Source organism: Mirounga angustirostris, unplaced genomic scaffold (genome assembly GCF_029215605.1).
Source record: "Mirounga angustirostris isolate CCGP_5_RB_7025 unplaced genomic scaffold, mMirAng1.0.hap1 SCAF_7, whole genome shotgun sequence".
Lineage (NCBI taxonomy): Eukaryota > Metazoa > Chordata > Mammalia > Carnivora > Phocidae > Mirounga > Mirounga angustirostris.
In genome coordinates, this window is record NW_026991715.1 from 104,803,570 (window position 1) to 104,818,659 (window position 15,090).

General features: G+C 41.5%; 1 long non-coding RNA gene across 2 annotated transcripts in view; it reads right to left on the reverse strand.

Moving 5' to 3' along the window:
• The window catches only part of LOC135365420 (uncharacterized), a 53,256-nt gene extending 38,519 nt beyond the window's left edge, over positions 1-14,737 (reverse strand). Inside the window, exons 1-2 of one of the 2 annotated variants that reach the window (XR_010413239.1) lie at positions 14,294-14,737; positions 11,050-11,164 (exon numbers count right to left, since the gene is read on the reverse strand). This is a non-coding gene — a long non-coding RNA (uncharacterized LOC135365420). Of the gene's footprint in view, positions 1-11,049; positions 11,165-11,351; positions 12,351-14,293 lie in introns of those variants that run through there. The other variant, XR_010413238.1, reaches the window with a different exon arrangement.
• Between the last annotated feature and the right edge of the window lie 353 nt (positions 14,738-15,090).

Genomic DNA, 15,090 nt, shown 5'->3' on the forward strand with positions numbered 1-15,090 from the left:
AGGTTTTTTTAGAAGGTGGCAGCTCCCACTCAAGTGACATGGAGTAGAGGAAGAAGCATTTCCCAGAAACAGAGACGATGGAGAAAGGTAACAGTTATGGGCAGAGAAAAACACTGGAGAATTATTATAGAAGATTTTAGGAAATCTGGATTGTTAGACAAATAAATGTTTTTCAAATCAGTCAAGACTTCAAGACTCATATCAAGTGCTATTCCAGGAAGACTTTACTGATAATTGTTGCCAATTATGGAACCCTTCCCTCACTGACCTACCTATTATGTTTATGTGAAATATACCTTCCATTCAATTATATTTAATTTCTCATTTGAGTATGTGCTACATTAAATTGCTTCCTAACAAACTATTTTAAATTTTGTCTTCTCCACTTGATTGTTCCCTGATGTTAGAAATTGGCTGATGCTGTCATAATGATTGGTGTTAATTGATCCCAGGAAAGAATTTGCATTTTAACTGGGGTCTACCACCAGCAATGTCTTAGCCCAAAGGAGTGATGATAATGTTGGGAATGTTAAACATATACAAGAGGACATTTTTGGAAGCCCAAACCAGGGGTCAAATGCTATGAAATCAAATATAGCCCTTACCATGTTACTATATTTGTTATCATCATCATTGTCATCATCAATTCAGGTCTGTTGATAGACTAATGGCAGTTATGCATTTAGGATGAATTACTTGAAGGTGGGGGAGAGTGGGCAGCATTTCATTCATAAGACGATGAACTCTGGAGCCAAGCAGACCTGAATTTGGTCTAAGTTCTGCCACTTAGTTGTATGACTAAAGTCAAATTACTTCATGCCTCTGAACATCATTTTCCTCACTATAAAGTGGGTACAATAATAGTACCTACTCGGGAAGCTGTTTTGAGGATTAAATGAGATAGGATGTCTTAAAGCCCTTAGCTTCGTACCTGTTACACAGGAAGTGCTCAATAAATGGTAGCATTTTGTTAAAGTTCTAAATCAAATAATATGTCCCATTCCCCCATAAACACATATATTCATAAAACCACATGACACAACTATCGGTTGCAGAATGCAACAATTATGTCTAAACTCTATGTGGAAAAGGCTACAAAGTCACACTAGTATATTCAAGCGTATTCCCACATAAACTCTGTAAAATCTTCTGTCAACACATAGGACTGCAATAGTCTTACAAAATGTTACTAAATTTATTAAAGTTGTTTAATCAAGACTTCCTACAAAATCCTAAACATAAACACATATCAAAACATAACTACCCCTGCCCCCAAACCCTGGTGAGTAGCATGAACCCACAGCAGATTCTATATGGACAAGAAACTAACCTTTCCTTGGTTATGCTACTGAAAATCTGAGGTGCTTTTCCACTGAAGCATAACTTTACCTAACCTGAGCAATAAAGGACTTCCTAATTTTTTCCCCGGTGCCCTTGCAACTGCCTTTCCAGAACTTCCTCTCCCTCATGCTCTAGATCTTGCTGCTTTCTCCATCAAAATACACCTCTCCTATATCCTGCACCTTTTGTGACAAAGAATTCTATACCAATTCATACTGACTTGCTAGTGGCTACAGAAGTGTGAAAATGTTATCTTTTCCAGGAAACATACCTATGTTTTTTGTTTTTTTTTTTTAAAGATTTTATTTATTTTTTTGACAGAGAGAGACACAGAGAGAGCAGGAACACAAGCAGGGGAAGTGGGAGAGGGAGGAGCAGGCTTCCCACAGAGCAGGGAGCCCGATGTGGGACTCGATCCCAGGACCCTGGGATCATGACCTGAGCTGAAGGCAGACGCTTAACGACTGAGCCACCCAGGCGCCCCATACCTATGTTTTAACTAGAGCCAAATACAACAAAATGCCTTATCCCAAAGGAGTGAATTTTTTAACGCTATGGAAGTCCAAAGAAAAAGAAATCTGGGACATGTAAGACATTTTCTGACCATAATAATAAAAATATCTTATTATAATTTTTTATACTTCATAAATAACTTTTATATTCAGAACTTTTATATTTATATACAAATAAAGGAACTGGGGATTAGAAAGTTAAAATTGCTCAAGGTCACATAGCTGATAAATGATAGATTCAGAAATATTTAATCCAGCTCTCCTTACTCCAAGCATAGAGTCCATTCATTCAATTAATATTTTTAGATTACTTACTATATGCCAGGTACTGTTCTAGGCTTTGGAAATATAGCAGTAAATAAAACAGAAAAAAAAAATTCTTGCTCTCATGAAGCTTATATTCTAGAGAGGGAAGAAGGGAGGAACAAACAAATTTAAATTTATTTTGGGTCAGTTGGCCAGAGGCATAATAATAAAGAAAAATAAATCAGGGCAAAGGTGATATAGTGTGCTAAGAGGTGCTATTTTATGTCGGGTGGTCAGAAAAGGCCTTTATAAAAAGGTACATCTCAACAGAGACTTGAATGAAGGAAGGGAGCAAGTCATGTTTCTATCTGAAGTATAAACATTCTAGAGAGGGGTGGCAGCAAGTACAAAGGCCCTGAGACAGGAGTGTGTCTGATGCTTCTAAGGAACATCAAGGGGCCAATGTGGCTGGAGCAAGCTGGATATAGTAGTGAGCAATAGCAGATGAAAACAATGAGGGAGTTGGGGCAAATAATGGAGGGACAAGTGTGCCAATGTAAGAATCTGGGCTTTATCCTACATGAAATATCCTACATGGAAGCCTTTAGAACACTTTGAGCATAGGAGAGACTGAGCACTCTGATCAGAGCTGGTGGTGTAACAATGAGCAACCAAAATAATAAATTACTTTGGGAGCTCTAACTAAGATCATGCATATAGAAAAATTTACAATCTTAAAACTCATATATTAAAAAAGAAGACAGCCTGAAAAAACAATGACCTATGTTTCTATCTCAAGAAGCTAGGCATGAAATCACAAATTAAACCTAAAGAAAGTGGAAGAAAGAAAATAAGGAAATAAAATAATTAAATAAAAAATTAACCCCTACTGAGTCAAATCAAGATCAAAAAGAAGGAATAACCAATAGCAGAAATGGAAAGGGACATTTTTATAGCTATTTTAAACATTAAAAAGATCATAAGGGATAATATTAAAAACCATACTTCTAAATTTCAAATTTTAAAGGAAACAGACAAATTCCTAGAACAATATAACTTACCAGAACTGACACAAGAAGAAATAGAAAACTGAAACAATACTGTAAATATTAAATAAATTGAATACATAATTAAAAATCTTTCCCAAAAGGAAACCACAGGCCCTGATAGCATTACCTAGTTTTACCAAGTATATAAAGAAGAAATAATGTCAGATTCTACAATAAATAAAATGGAACACTCACTAACTGGTTTTGAGGCCACCATAGCCTTGATAGTCAAAAATTGACAAGGGTCTTCTGAGGAAGGAAAATTATAGACTAATTTCACTCAGGAACATTGATGCATTAAAGCCAGCAGTATAAAAAGGACAATATATTACAACTAAGTAGTTTATTATAGAAATGTAAGGCTGAGTTAATATTTAGAAATTGATTCCTATAATTTGCCACATTGAAAGAATAAAGAGAAATATCATATCACTGTCCTAGGAAATGAAGGAAAAAACAAATGGAAACTCTGAAGAGTAGATAATTGTTCATTCATCACATTTTTCATATGGTATCAGTTGTATGCCATCTCTTTCATTTCTAATTTTATTTATTTGAGTCCTCTCACTTTTTTTCTTGGTAAATCTAGCTAATGGTTTGTCTATTTTGTTTATCTTTTTTAAAAAAACAGTTCATTGACCTTTTTTATTGTCTCTTTAGTCCATATTTCATTTATTTCCACTCAGATCTTTTTTATTTCCTTTTTTATGCTAACTTTAGACTTCCTTTGTTCTTCCTCTTCTAGTTTCTTGAGGTATAAAGTAAGGTTGTTTATTTGAGATCCTTTTGTTTTTTTACTTAATGTAGGCATTTATTGCTATAAACTTTCCTCTTAGAACTGCTTCTGCTTCATGAACAACAAAAGAAAAAAAAACATAAATGATACCTTCTCAAAATTTAAAACTTGCTTGCTTCAAAGGACACCATCAAGAAAGTGAAATGACAACCCACAGAATGGGAAAAAATATTGGCAAATCATATATCTGATAAGGGACTTGTATCTAGAATACATAAAGAATTCTTACAGCTCAATAATAGAAAGACAAGTAACCTAATTAAAAATGGGCAAAGGATCTGAATAGATATTTCTCCAAGAAAGATATTAAATGGGCAATAAATCCATGAAAAGACACTCCATACCATTAGTTATCAGGGAAATGCAAATCAAAACCACGATGAGATATCACCTCCTACCCACTCAGATGGCTAGAATCAAAAAGCCAGATGACAACAAATGTTGGTAAGAATATAGAGCAATCGTAACCCTCATACACTATGATGGGAATGCAAAATGTGGAGCCACTTTGGAAAACAGTCTGGCAGTTCCTAGAATGATTAGGCATAAATTTACAATATGACCCAGCAATTCCAATCCTAGGTAACTATCCAAGAAGAATGAAAACATGTGTCCACACAGGAACTTGTATACAAATGTTATAGTAGGATTATTCATAGCAGCCAAAAGGTGGAAACAATCCAAATGTCCATCAATGGATAAATGGATAAACGAAATGTGACACATCCATATGTGGGAATATCATTTGTCTGTAAGAAGGAATGAAGAAGCACTGATACATGCTTGGACACAGATGAAGCTTGAAAACATGCTCAATGAAAGAAACCAGTCATAAAAGACTACATAATATGTAGTGAGAGTACATAATCATGTAGCATGATTCCATTTATATGAAATGTCCAGAATATGGAAATCTAAAGAGACAGAAAGTGGATGAATTATTGCTTAGGACAGGGAGGGTGGCTGGGGTGGTAGAAGAGTGATAAGGCAAGAATATGGGGCTTCATTTCAAGATGATGAAAAGGTTCTAAAACTGATTGTGGAAACAGTTGCACATACGTGAATGTACTAAAAACCACTGAACTGTACATTTTAATTTTTTAAAATTTTTTTTCTTAAAGATTTTATTTATTTATTTGACAGAGAGAGACAGCGAGAGAGGGAACACAAGTAGGGGAGTGGGAAAGGGAGAAGCAGACTCCCTGCTGAACAGAGAGCCCCAACATGAGGCTCGATCCTAGGACCCTGAGATCATGACCTGAGCCAAAGGCAGATGCTTAACGACTGAGCCACCCAGGCGTCCCTGAATTATACATTTTAAATGGGAGAATTGTATGGTATGTGAATTACAGATTACTAAAGCTATTTTTTATAAAGAAGGGGAAAAATTAGATTTCAGACTTAGTACAAAAAAAGAATATAAGATATCTCATTAATTAATTTTTGCATTGATTACAGCTGGAGATGACAATATTTTGGAAGATCCTGACTGAGATGGTGGGAATACAGGACATCCAGCTTCCATTCAAACATGCAACCCTTGGGGGCACCTGGGTGGCTCAGTCAGTTAACCGTCGTCCTTCGGCTCAGGTCATGATCTCAGTGTCCTTGGATGGAGCCCTGCATCAGGCTCTCTGCTCATCGGGGGGGGTCTGCTTCTCCCTCTCCCTCTGCTGCTCCCGCTCCTCTCTCTCTCTGTCAAGTAAATAAATAAAATCTTTTAAAAAACAAACAAAAAGCAAATGTGCAAACCTTGGAGGCCTCGGTGGGATTTTGAGTTGTTCTTTAGTTTACTGCCACGGGAGCAAATCACTCATCACTAGAGGTTGAGACCTTTCATGGAGAACAGTGGGTCATCTTGGCAGGGAGAGAGAGAAGATTCCCTGGAAATAGTTTCAAATAGCCTGGTCTAAAAAGCCCCAGAACCAGTTCACTAGAAATCTGCCATCAGCCCCTCCCTGTAGCATGGGTCATCTCCTGCCTCACATTTGTCTAGCAAGTCAAACTTGAAGCTCAATAATTGGATTCCGGGGGTAAAACCACTGAGAAAAAGGTGACCTGGGATCATTGTTTCCATTTTGTTGTTGAGAGGAAGACTGGATCCACAGGAGGTCAGAAATTGTAGAGCTTAGAAAAGATCCAAGAGAGAGTTTTGCCAAGTTCACTAAATACATATTTTGTCTTTGCCACAGCTAAATACCACCTGTAGGATTCCATTTTTGTTTTTTTTTTTCTTAACAGGCACTTACCATTTTTGCATAAGTCAATTGGTATTGAAAGGAAATTTTACTTCATTACCTAAGTAGAAAAGCAGTATAACTTGCCATGACTAGATTCATAAATACAATATAAAATGACTTTAATTAGAAACTGCTGCCTGGAGAGCTTTTAAAAGTCCCAATGCCCAGGCCTTCCCCCAGATCTATTGAACTAGAACTCTTCAGGGGACAGAAGAGCCCAGATCTAAGTAATTTTCTAAAGTTCTCCTGAGGAAACAAGAGTGTGAACCAAGGCTGAGACCCTCTGAATAGTGGTATTGCCTGTTACCGCCTCTGTCCCTGAGGCCTGTACCCTGTTCAGAAGAGATCCACAAGTGATGGAGAGGTCTTCCAGACACCCTAGCTCCAAACTGACTCTTCCTCCCTGATGGCATCCAAGGAACTGAAAAACAACTTTGAAATGGGGTAAAGTTCTCATCTGGGATTTGTAACTGTTTTTTTTTTTTTTAAGATTTTATTTATTTATTTATTTGTCAGAGAGAGAGAGAGAGAGAGAGAGCACAAGCAGGGGGAATGGCAGGCAGACAGAGACTCGGAACTCGAACCCAGGACCCCGGGATCATGTTCTGAGCTAAAGGCAGATGCTTAACCGACTGAGCCACCCAGGCGTCCCAGTTTGTGACTGTTTAATAAGTTGTTCCTTTGCAGTCTAAAATCACCTCGAAGGACATTGCCCTTTGGAAAACACTGGACCAGAAGATCCCAGGTGGTCTGGTTTCTATTTCTGTGCCATTTCCACTTCAACAGGCTGCTTCCCGGCCAAAGACTCCACACCAACATGATTCTGGAGAATTCCTCCCCTCTGTGTGTCTCTGGCAGGGACTCCAAACACCTGCGTTTGCATCATGCTTTCGGACCTATCTTTCTATTTCAACATGAATCTGTCCAGTGGATCACAGCAGAAAATTCTTAAGGCAATCATATCTCTGTCTCCTTTCATTTCCTCTCGAGCAGCCCCTCATTTTCACCCGGGAATGTTTGGCCCTGGAGATGGTTTAAGTCAGCTTTTGTGTTTTTGGATCTTAAAAGGAAGTGTCACCAGGGGAGGGAGAAATGGGAGAGATGGTGCAGAAAGCCACATGACTTGCAGGGGCACTTCTGCTCTTGAGTTTCTCTTTCCCCCCTCACACACGAGCACCCAAAGACGGCCTGTCCCCATCGAGGGACGAGTCTAAAGTGAAAGCTGGACTTCTGAATGGAGATTCCTATCATCGTTGTTTCCTCTTCTGGTCCCGGGGCATCACCACCAGAGGTGGGCACTTCCCAGCCAGGACTCACAGTTGAAGAGCTGCCCTGGAGGACAGCACGGCCTCAAGAACAGACAGTTTAGCTTGCTAAACAGAAAGTTAAGCAAAGCTCTGATCTCTTCACTTCCTATATTTAAAACCTCGAATGCTGACACACTGTCTACCGCTGGACAGCCAGGCCATTTTATTGCCTCGTCAGCTGTACCCTTCTCTCCTCCTTCCCTTGGAGTCTTGCGTTCAAGCGCAGGGGCTCCTCCCTACTCTCCGTGGCAAAGCTGTGCAGCTCCAGCTTGCCCATGGTCTCGAATGTGCTTCTCAAGGCTGATTGCAAATATCACCCCCTCCATGAAACCTAAGGTGATTCCTCCAGTCAAATAACAATGCTAATAGAATTAACAACGATAGCTAGCATGTGCTGAGTGACTGCTATGGGCAGGCACCAAGAGCTCACATGCATGATCTCAACCAAATCATACATTACATAGGATCTCATGATCCCTGCCCTGCCATTCTCTAGCTCTATGACATACATTGAGTTACTTTTTCTCTCTGTGCTTCATTTTCCCCAGACATCAATGGGGATTATAAAGTACCTTCTTCATAAGGTGGTTTTAAGGATAAAATCAGTGAATGCATATAAAGCATGTGGCATAGAACCTGACCCATGGTTTTTGCTCAGTAAGTAGTAGTATTTCTTGTAAGAACTTTACAAGAAGTAAATACTAATGTGTTAGTATTATCCTCATTTTACAGAAGAAGAAACCAAAGCGTAGAGAGTTTGGGGGAAAGAGCCCACATTCAGTGAAGAGCAAGAATTTTCCTTCTCTCTGATCTTAACTGGGCTTTGCTCATAGGGCTCAAACATTGTTAATTGTTTGTGTGCCTGTCTGCTGTCATCTTTCCAGCTTCCTTGTCCATTTTTTCTTCAGTGGACACTAAACTCAAGGAAGGAGAACTATTTGGCATCTCTTGGACACTGGGCCCCTGCATATTCTTACCTCATTTCCCCCACCCCTCCCGTTCTCCTTATGTAGCCCCCTCCTTCCAATCTACCGTGACAGTCCCCTGCTTCATGTCATCTGCCTTCACCCTCCCCAATGGGCATGCTCTCTATGTCCCTTACATTCCCTTCGCCCTTTCTGCAGTCTCGGAGTGTTTCTCTCATCCTGTCCTATTTAAGAGCCAGCTGAGCACTTGGTTTATCTCCCCTGCTAAACTGTAAACTCCTTAGGAAAAGAGGTCCCCTCTCAACCAAACGATACACTGCGCATTCAATAAAAGTGTCACGGATGGATGAATGAATGAATGAATGAATGCACTTGTTTCAGTGCTTCCTGGGAGGGGATCTCTGTCTTTCTGGATGTGTTTGGTGCCTGCACTACACTGAAGGCACTTTTGTCCTGAGCACTTTGAAGAGGAGATAATCGTTCATTCATCCCATTTTTCACGAGATATCAAGAGAAGTCATATTCACTATGATTCTTAGTGCAGAATTCTGAGCTTTATTATACCGTGGCAAGTTTTATGCACCCTTTCCAAAGTTGCAATCAGTCAGGACAAATTCAACCCACAGACATGTTTGTTGTAGTGATTACAATATTGTTTTTTAAAACTGAATTGGAGGTGTAGCCACTTTGGAAGCCAGCTTGACGGTTTTTTACAAGACTGCACATACTTTGACCATACAATCCAGCAATCACACTCATTGGTATTTACCCAAAGGAGGTGAAAACTATGTGCCCACAAAAACCTGCACATGGATGTTTATAGAAGCTTTCTTGATAAGTGCCAAAACTTGGAAGCGACAAAGATGTCTTACAATAGGTGAATGAATAAATAAACTGCAGGACATCTAAACAATGGAATATGATTCAGCACTGAAAAGAAATGAGTATTAAGTCATGAAAAGACATGAATGAAATTTAAATGCATATTACTAAGTGAAAGAAGTCAATCTGAAAAGACTACATACTGTATGATTTCAACTCTATGACATGCTGGACAAGGCAAAATTATGAAGACAATAAAAAGATCAGAGGTTGCCAGGAACTGGAGAGAAGAGGGATGAGAAGGCGGACACAGAGGATTTTTAAGACAGGGAAAATAGTCTATATGATATCATAATGGTGGATATATGTCATCATACATTTGTCCAAACCCACAGAATATACAACACCAGAGTGAACCATAATGCAAACTATGGACTTTGGGTGATAATGACATGTCAGTGTAGGTTCATCCATTGTAACCAATATACCACTCTTGTGATAATGGGGAGGCTGTGTATGTGGGGGGTGGGGCAGAAGACATATGGGAATTCTCTGTACCTTCCCCTCAATTTTGCTGGGAACCTTAACTGCTCTAAAAAAAAGGGTCTTAATATTTAAAAATTGAATTTGAATGCATTTAGATGAGGCGTGAGCACCCTAGTATTTTGATATCTCCAATGCCATCCAGAATCACACGTGGGGCACCCTTCACCTGTTTACTTTTCCTACCTGGCTCCTAAAAGCCCCAGGTTTTGTCATCCTGCAAGTTTAGTGGAATAAGGGGCCTTGACTTCAAGCCTTAGCACTAAAAATTTCCAATAGAACAATGAGAGAGTCTGAATAGATATATTCCATTCAAATACAATAATTTTAAGTGGATATAGAAGAAAATGAGATAGGAGCCTCTGAAACTGTAATTAAGGACCATTTTGTTGCATTAGTTTTATGACCATGGGCCCTGAGAGTTCTTGTAGCTTTCAGCAGTGCCTGAGCATCCGCAGGGGAATATTTTTATAATTTGTTAATCAACAACACCAATTCTGTGTCCGATTTCATTCTAAAGACTCAAAGACTTAGAAGAGAATGAGGCATCAAAGAACCTCATAATCTATGTCTCTAGCCTTGGAGGATAGCAGTCTTCAAATAATAAAAATAACAGGTACCAAGTGTCTGATAAGCCAGGTTCTACTCCAAAAACATAAATCCTCTCTATGCAGTACCTACTTCAATCTTCACAACCTACTTTACCTTTGTGGTAAGTACTAGAAAAGGGCACCTACATTTTAACATGAGGAAGGTATAGCACAGAAAAATTGAGTACCTTTCCCAGTGCCGTATAAACAATAAATCTCTGTTTAAACATCTGGGCTCGTGGATACCATTACATTTAACTATGCCTTATACTCCACCTCAGAAGGTAGCATGAGTTTACTTTAAATGAAATACAGAGAGAGAAAAGGCGGCTCCAGGTCAGGTCATCCAAGCTTAAAAGGATATATCACTGTTTCCCACCCCAGCCTCCAAGGAAGTCATGCTTTTTCTGCATAAATTAACCACTGGACCCACTCTCCCTGTGGCATGCCATGACCAAAGTCAGCCAACCCAGAAGGAAAGTCCAATGGCTACACCATGCAGAGAGGACTCGGACCATTCAACGGGACGATACGAGTGAGACATTTCCAAGGCTAGGATTTCCCCCAAGGAAGTGTCTCTCTGGTCAACTGCCAGGTAGAATGAGATAGCCTAAAGCCAACCGAAGAACTCTTCTTCATTCTCATGCCTAAAGGGTTACCGGTGAGACACATCCTACCTCTGTGTGGTACTGTGGGTTCCCCTGCTGATTTCCTGGGTCCAGCCATCACAAGGATGATGTAAGGATATCTCCAGTTGCCACAGGAACTGGTTTCATCGGTGTCTCAACCAACCTGGAAAATTTACATACATGATGTCATGCAGAAAGAGAAAGTTAAACTGCCTTAAAGTCAACTGGTTCTACCGACTATTATTCTTTGAGATAGCATGATATTTATATTGCAGCAAGGTTCTGGAGCATTCCTAAGACAGGTCTGCTCATTTGCTCACTCACTAATCATCACACTTTCTCTCACTCACCAAGATTGGCATCCAGCTAAAGAAATAGATGAGAGCAACCAAAGAAATATGCTGGTAGAGCGGGTGTTAAATTTCTTCTCCCCGTGTTCTACAATTGCCTTCTGAAAGGATGTTCCTGATTACAAAGGGCAATACCACAAGGCTTAGCCAGCTTAACTGCAGGTTCTGACAACAACCAACCCTTCAGAATCTAGCCTTCATTTCTTCATCAAGGGCTCCAAATCACTATTGCATATTGCATGCTCACTTCCTCTTTATTCAACAGTGCATGCTTTCATGCTATTGCTGAAGATCTGGATGCATTCCTCCCGCTTTTCCTCCTCTCTCCTCTATCCAAAGTAGTCAGACTGGGTTAGCACTCTGAGGCATCCCTATGGATTTAAGGGCAGATAGGATAGAGTTTTCAGAAAGAGTGGCAACGTTGTTTCCTGGAATCCTCACATAAAATGTTACTATGTACTCAGAGATGGCTTTGGACTTAGCAGCAAAGGATGATCTCGGTTCTATAATCAGAAACCAATATGTCTAGTTCTGTGGTCCCCACACTGTCCACCAAATCACCCCCAGTGTTCCATGTAAATTCACAGAAGTGCTGTGAGATATTTGAAATTCCCCAAAGGAAACGCAGGATACTCAACATCTGTTGAACACTGCACCGACTCAGGGCTGTTCCGAGTGTCAATGTTAGACACTCCTTGCCACATTCCTTTCAGTGATGGCCTATCTCTGCTAAGCTGTGTTTCCAGCAGTCACTATACAGCAGCGTGAGGAAATCGGTGTGGAACAGGAAACGTCCAATCTGATCCCCCACACAGCCCATTAGTAATCGGGTGACTTGAGAAGCAAAAGAAATAATCATTTTCTTCTTTCCACTTCTGTGTTATCACTTTTTTCAAATGACTACTAAAAAGTTGTTAGAAGGTGGCGCCGGTGGCTCCGTCGTTAAGCATCCGCCTTCAGCTCAGGTCGTGATCCCAGGGTCCTGGGCTCGAGCCCCTCATCGGGCTCCCTGCTCAGCAGGAATCCTGCTTCTCCCTCTCCCACCCCCCCTGCTTGTGTTCCCTCTCTCGCTGTGCCTCTCTCTGTCAAATAAATAAATAAAATCTTCAAAAAAAAAGAAAAAGTTGTTAGAACATAAAGACTTATGAAGCTGTCTGGACCCAACTACTTAAATGAAACCATCAGGTATCTCTTTCCGCCGCAGGGGGCCGTGAGAAAAAGCCACCGAGGCACGCAGGGCTCTGTCAACTGAGAAGGTTTAGAACCCTCCAGTCAAGTCGAGTCAGTAATGTTTTACAGCTCCCGGGGACCTCATCTGTCCTGCTCTTGTTACAAAGCACACCTGCCTGTTGGTGAGGGGGTTGCGGCGGCTTCCGCTCAGGGACTTTTGCACCTGTCCGTGCTAGAGGTGACCATGCTCAGGCCATCCCAACTACAGCACCAGCCCGGGGCCTGCCCAGTCCGGCCGGGCATCTCCCACAGTCCTCTGCTCTGCTCGCACTGGCCTCCCTTCAGCTCCTCAGACACACCCAGCGCTCTCTCGTTATGGGGACTTCTTGCTTGCTCTTATCCTGGTTCACTTTCAGGTCCCGTCTTAAATGCCACTTCATCAGACAGGCCTCCCCTGACCTACCGCAGCACCGTCTCCCTGATGTTCCATCCCGCCCACCATTCATTTCCTTCATAGTATTTTTGTCCTCTGCACACACACATTTACCTCCGACGGGGCAGTCTGTCTGTTTGCTCACAGCTGTGTCCACAAAACTTAGCACAGTGCATAGTACCTAATTGTCATTCGAGAAGTGACTGTGAGGTAAACAAATGCCAGAATTTTAACTGTCAAGCCCAAAGCATTCAAAAGGCTTTTCTGGAAAACAGCCCTTCATATAGAAACATGGGCCAGTTCTATCAGCAGCCCGGGGCAGAGGTCTCTGGTCCAGGGTGGTCGCTGAGATCATGAATCCCAGACACTCATTCTATCTCTACCTCCAGGGTTTTTACCTAAAAAAAGGTTGTTATGAGGACTAACTATAAAGCTTTTACTTGGTGTCTGGCAAGAAACAAACGTTCTAAATAAAAGTCAGCTGCCATTACGAGAACAGCGCTCAAGAACTCCTCAATGATGCCCACCTATCATTCTTAGGGGAAGTTTCTGCCTCAGAAACTGATGGGTCCAAATGACTCTTGCTCATTTTGGAATCCACGGATCACTGCAAAAGGTGATACATGGGCAATCAATTCCCAGACTCATCGGTATCCCTTGCTCAACTCATGACTGGAACCACAACGTGGACTCTCCAGTTGGATGACAGAAATGGAGAGTATTTGCTGGATTCAAACACTGAGTGCGTTTGCTTGATCCTCCCAACCCTTTGCTTACTTCCTCTTAACCAGCCCTCTTCATCTTCTAGGCTTCTATGTAAGCCCAGTGCACCCTGACATCTGTCCAGTGGTACCTGGGGAGTTCATACTCACAGAGTGGAAGGCCATGTGGCTCCCTCCCCTTTGCAGTGGGAGGACGCGTGAGTGCGGTCTCCATCCATTCATACCGGATGGCTGTTGCACTCTCTTTTCTGAGCCTTCTGCCCCCCAGTCTCTCCCCACCTGGCCCTCATATCTGGACGCATCATTCTCGAAAACGACTGGAATCACATCCTTCTCCTCCCCTCCTATTTCCCACATATCAGAAAACCATTTATTCCTCTGGCCTCCTATATATGGCTTGGCTGAGGATAATGCCTTTCCTGCTAACCTGAGTTGCCCTCACTTTGTAAGCATAATGTAGGCTGGCCGCGCATGACACATGGTACTGATGGACTCGAACATGGGCTGTGTCTCAATCTCAGCTTCTCTACTTACTAGCTACATTTTCTTTGGCAAGTTAACTTCACATCTATGAGCCTCAGTTTTCTCATCTGTAAAGTGGGCAGGACAGTACCTACCTCATCATTTTGTTGTGAGTTCTAGATGGGAAAACACACGTGAAACACAGCACGGCACCTGGTAGACAGAAGCATACTCAAAAATGTTCGGTCTTGTTGTTTCTCATGCAAACTCCTCGTTCTTCAGGTCTCAGCTTAGACATCACCTCTACTGGGAAGCCTTCCATGACTACCACCCCAAAGACAATTCTAAAGCACCCTGTGATGATCATCATCGTAAGATGTGTCACTCTGCAGTGTCATTGCCTCTGGGTTCTTTGGTGGCCCTCTAGGACCCATGAGATTATCACGGCAGGGGACAGTGTCCCTACTACACTGCCATGGCATCTGGCATAGAGAAGGCGCTCAGTAACATGATACGTGGTCAGATGAAAGCAACTAAACAAACAAAGGCAAAATCATTATTAAAACTTTGCTGTTATGTGACCTATTGATCGCTCCATTGTAGGACCAGAAACTCACCTGGCAGCCAACCACATTTCCTTTTTATATTATTTAATTTTAATGACAGTTGCCATCTATCAATCCACCTTCTACACGAAATGTAATTTGACCCTTCTACGTGCTCTCCGAGGTGGGCACTACCAGTGGTCCCATCTTCCTCAGATGAGGAAACTGAGGTTCGGAAGGTTGAAGGAGTTTGCCCAAGATCATCCATCTGGCAGAACAGAACAGAGACCAAAACTCAAGACCGGTCAACGACAGGGTCTGTTTGCTGTGCTGCTTCTTGCTAAGACTGAGGATGCTGCTCTTGCCTTTCGCTAAATTTCTCTGGCCTTCCAGAGACTACAGAGTGG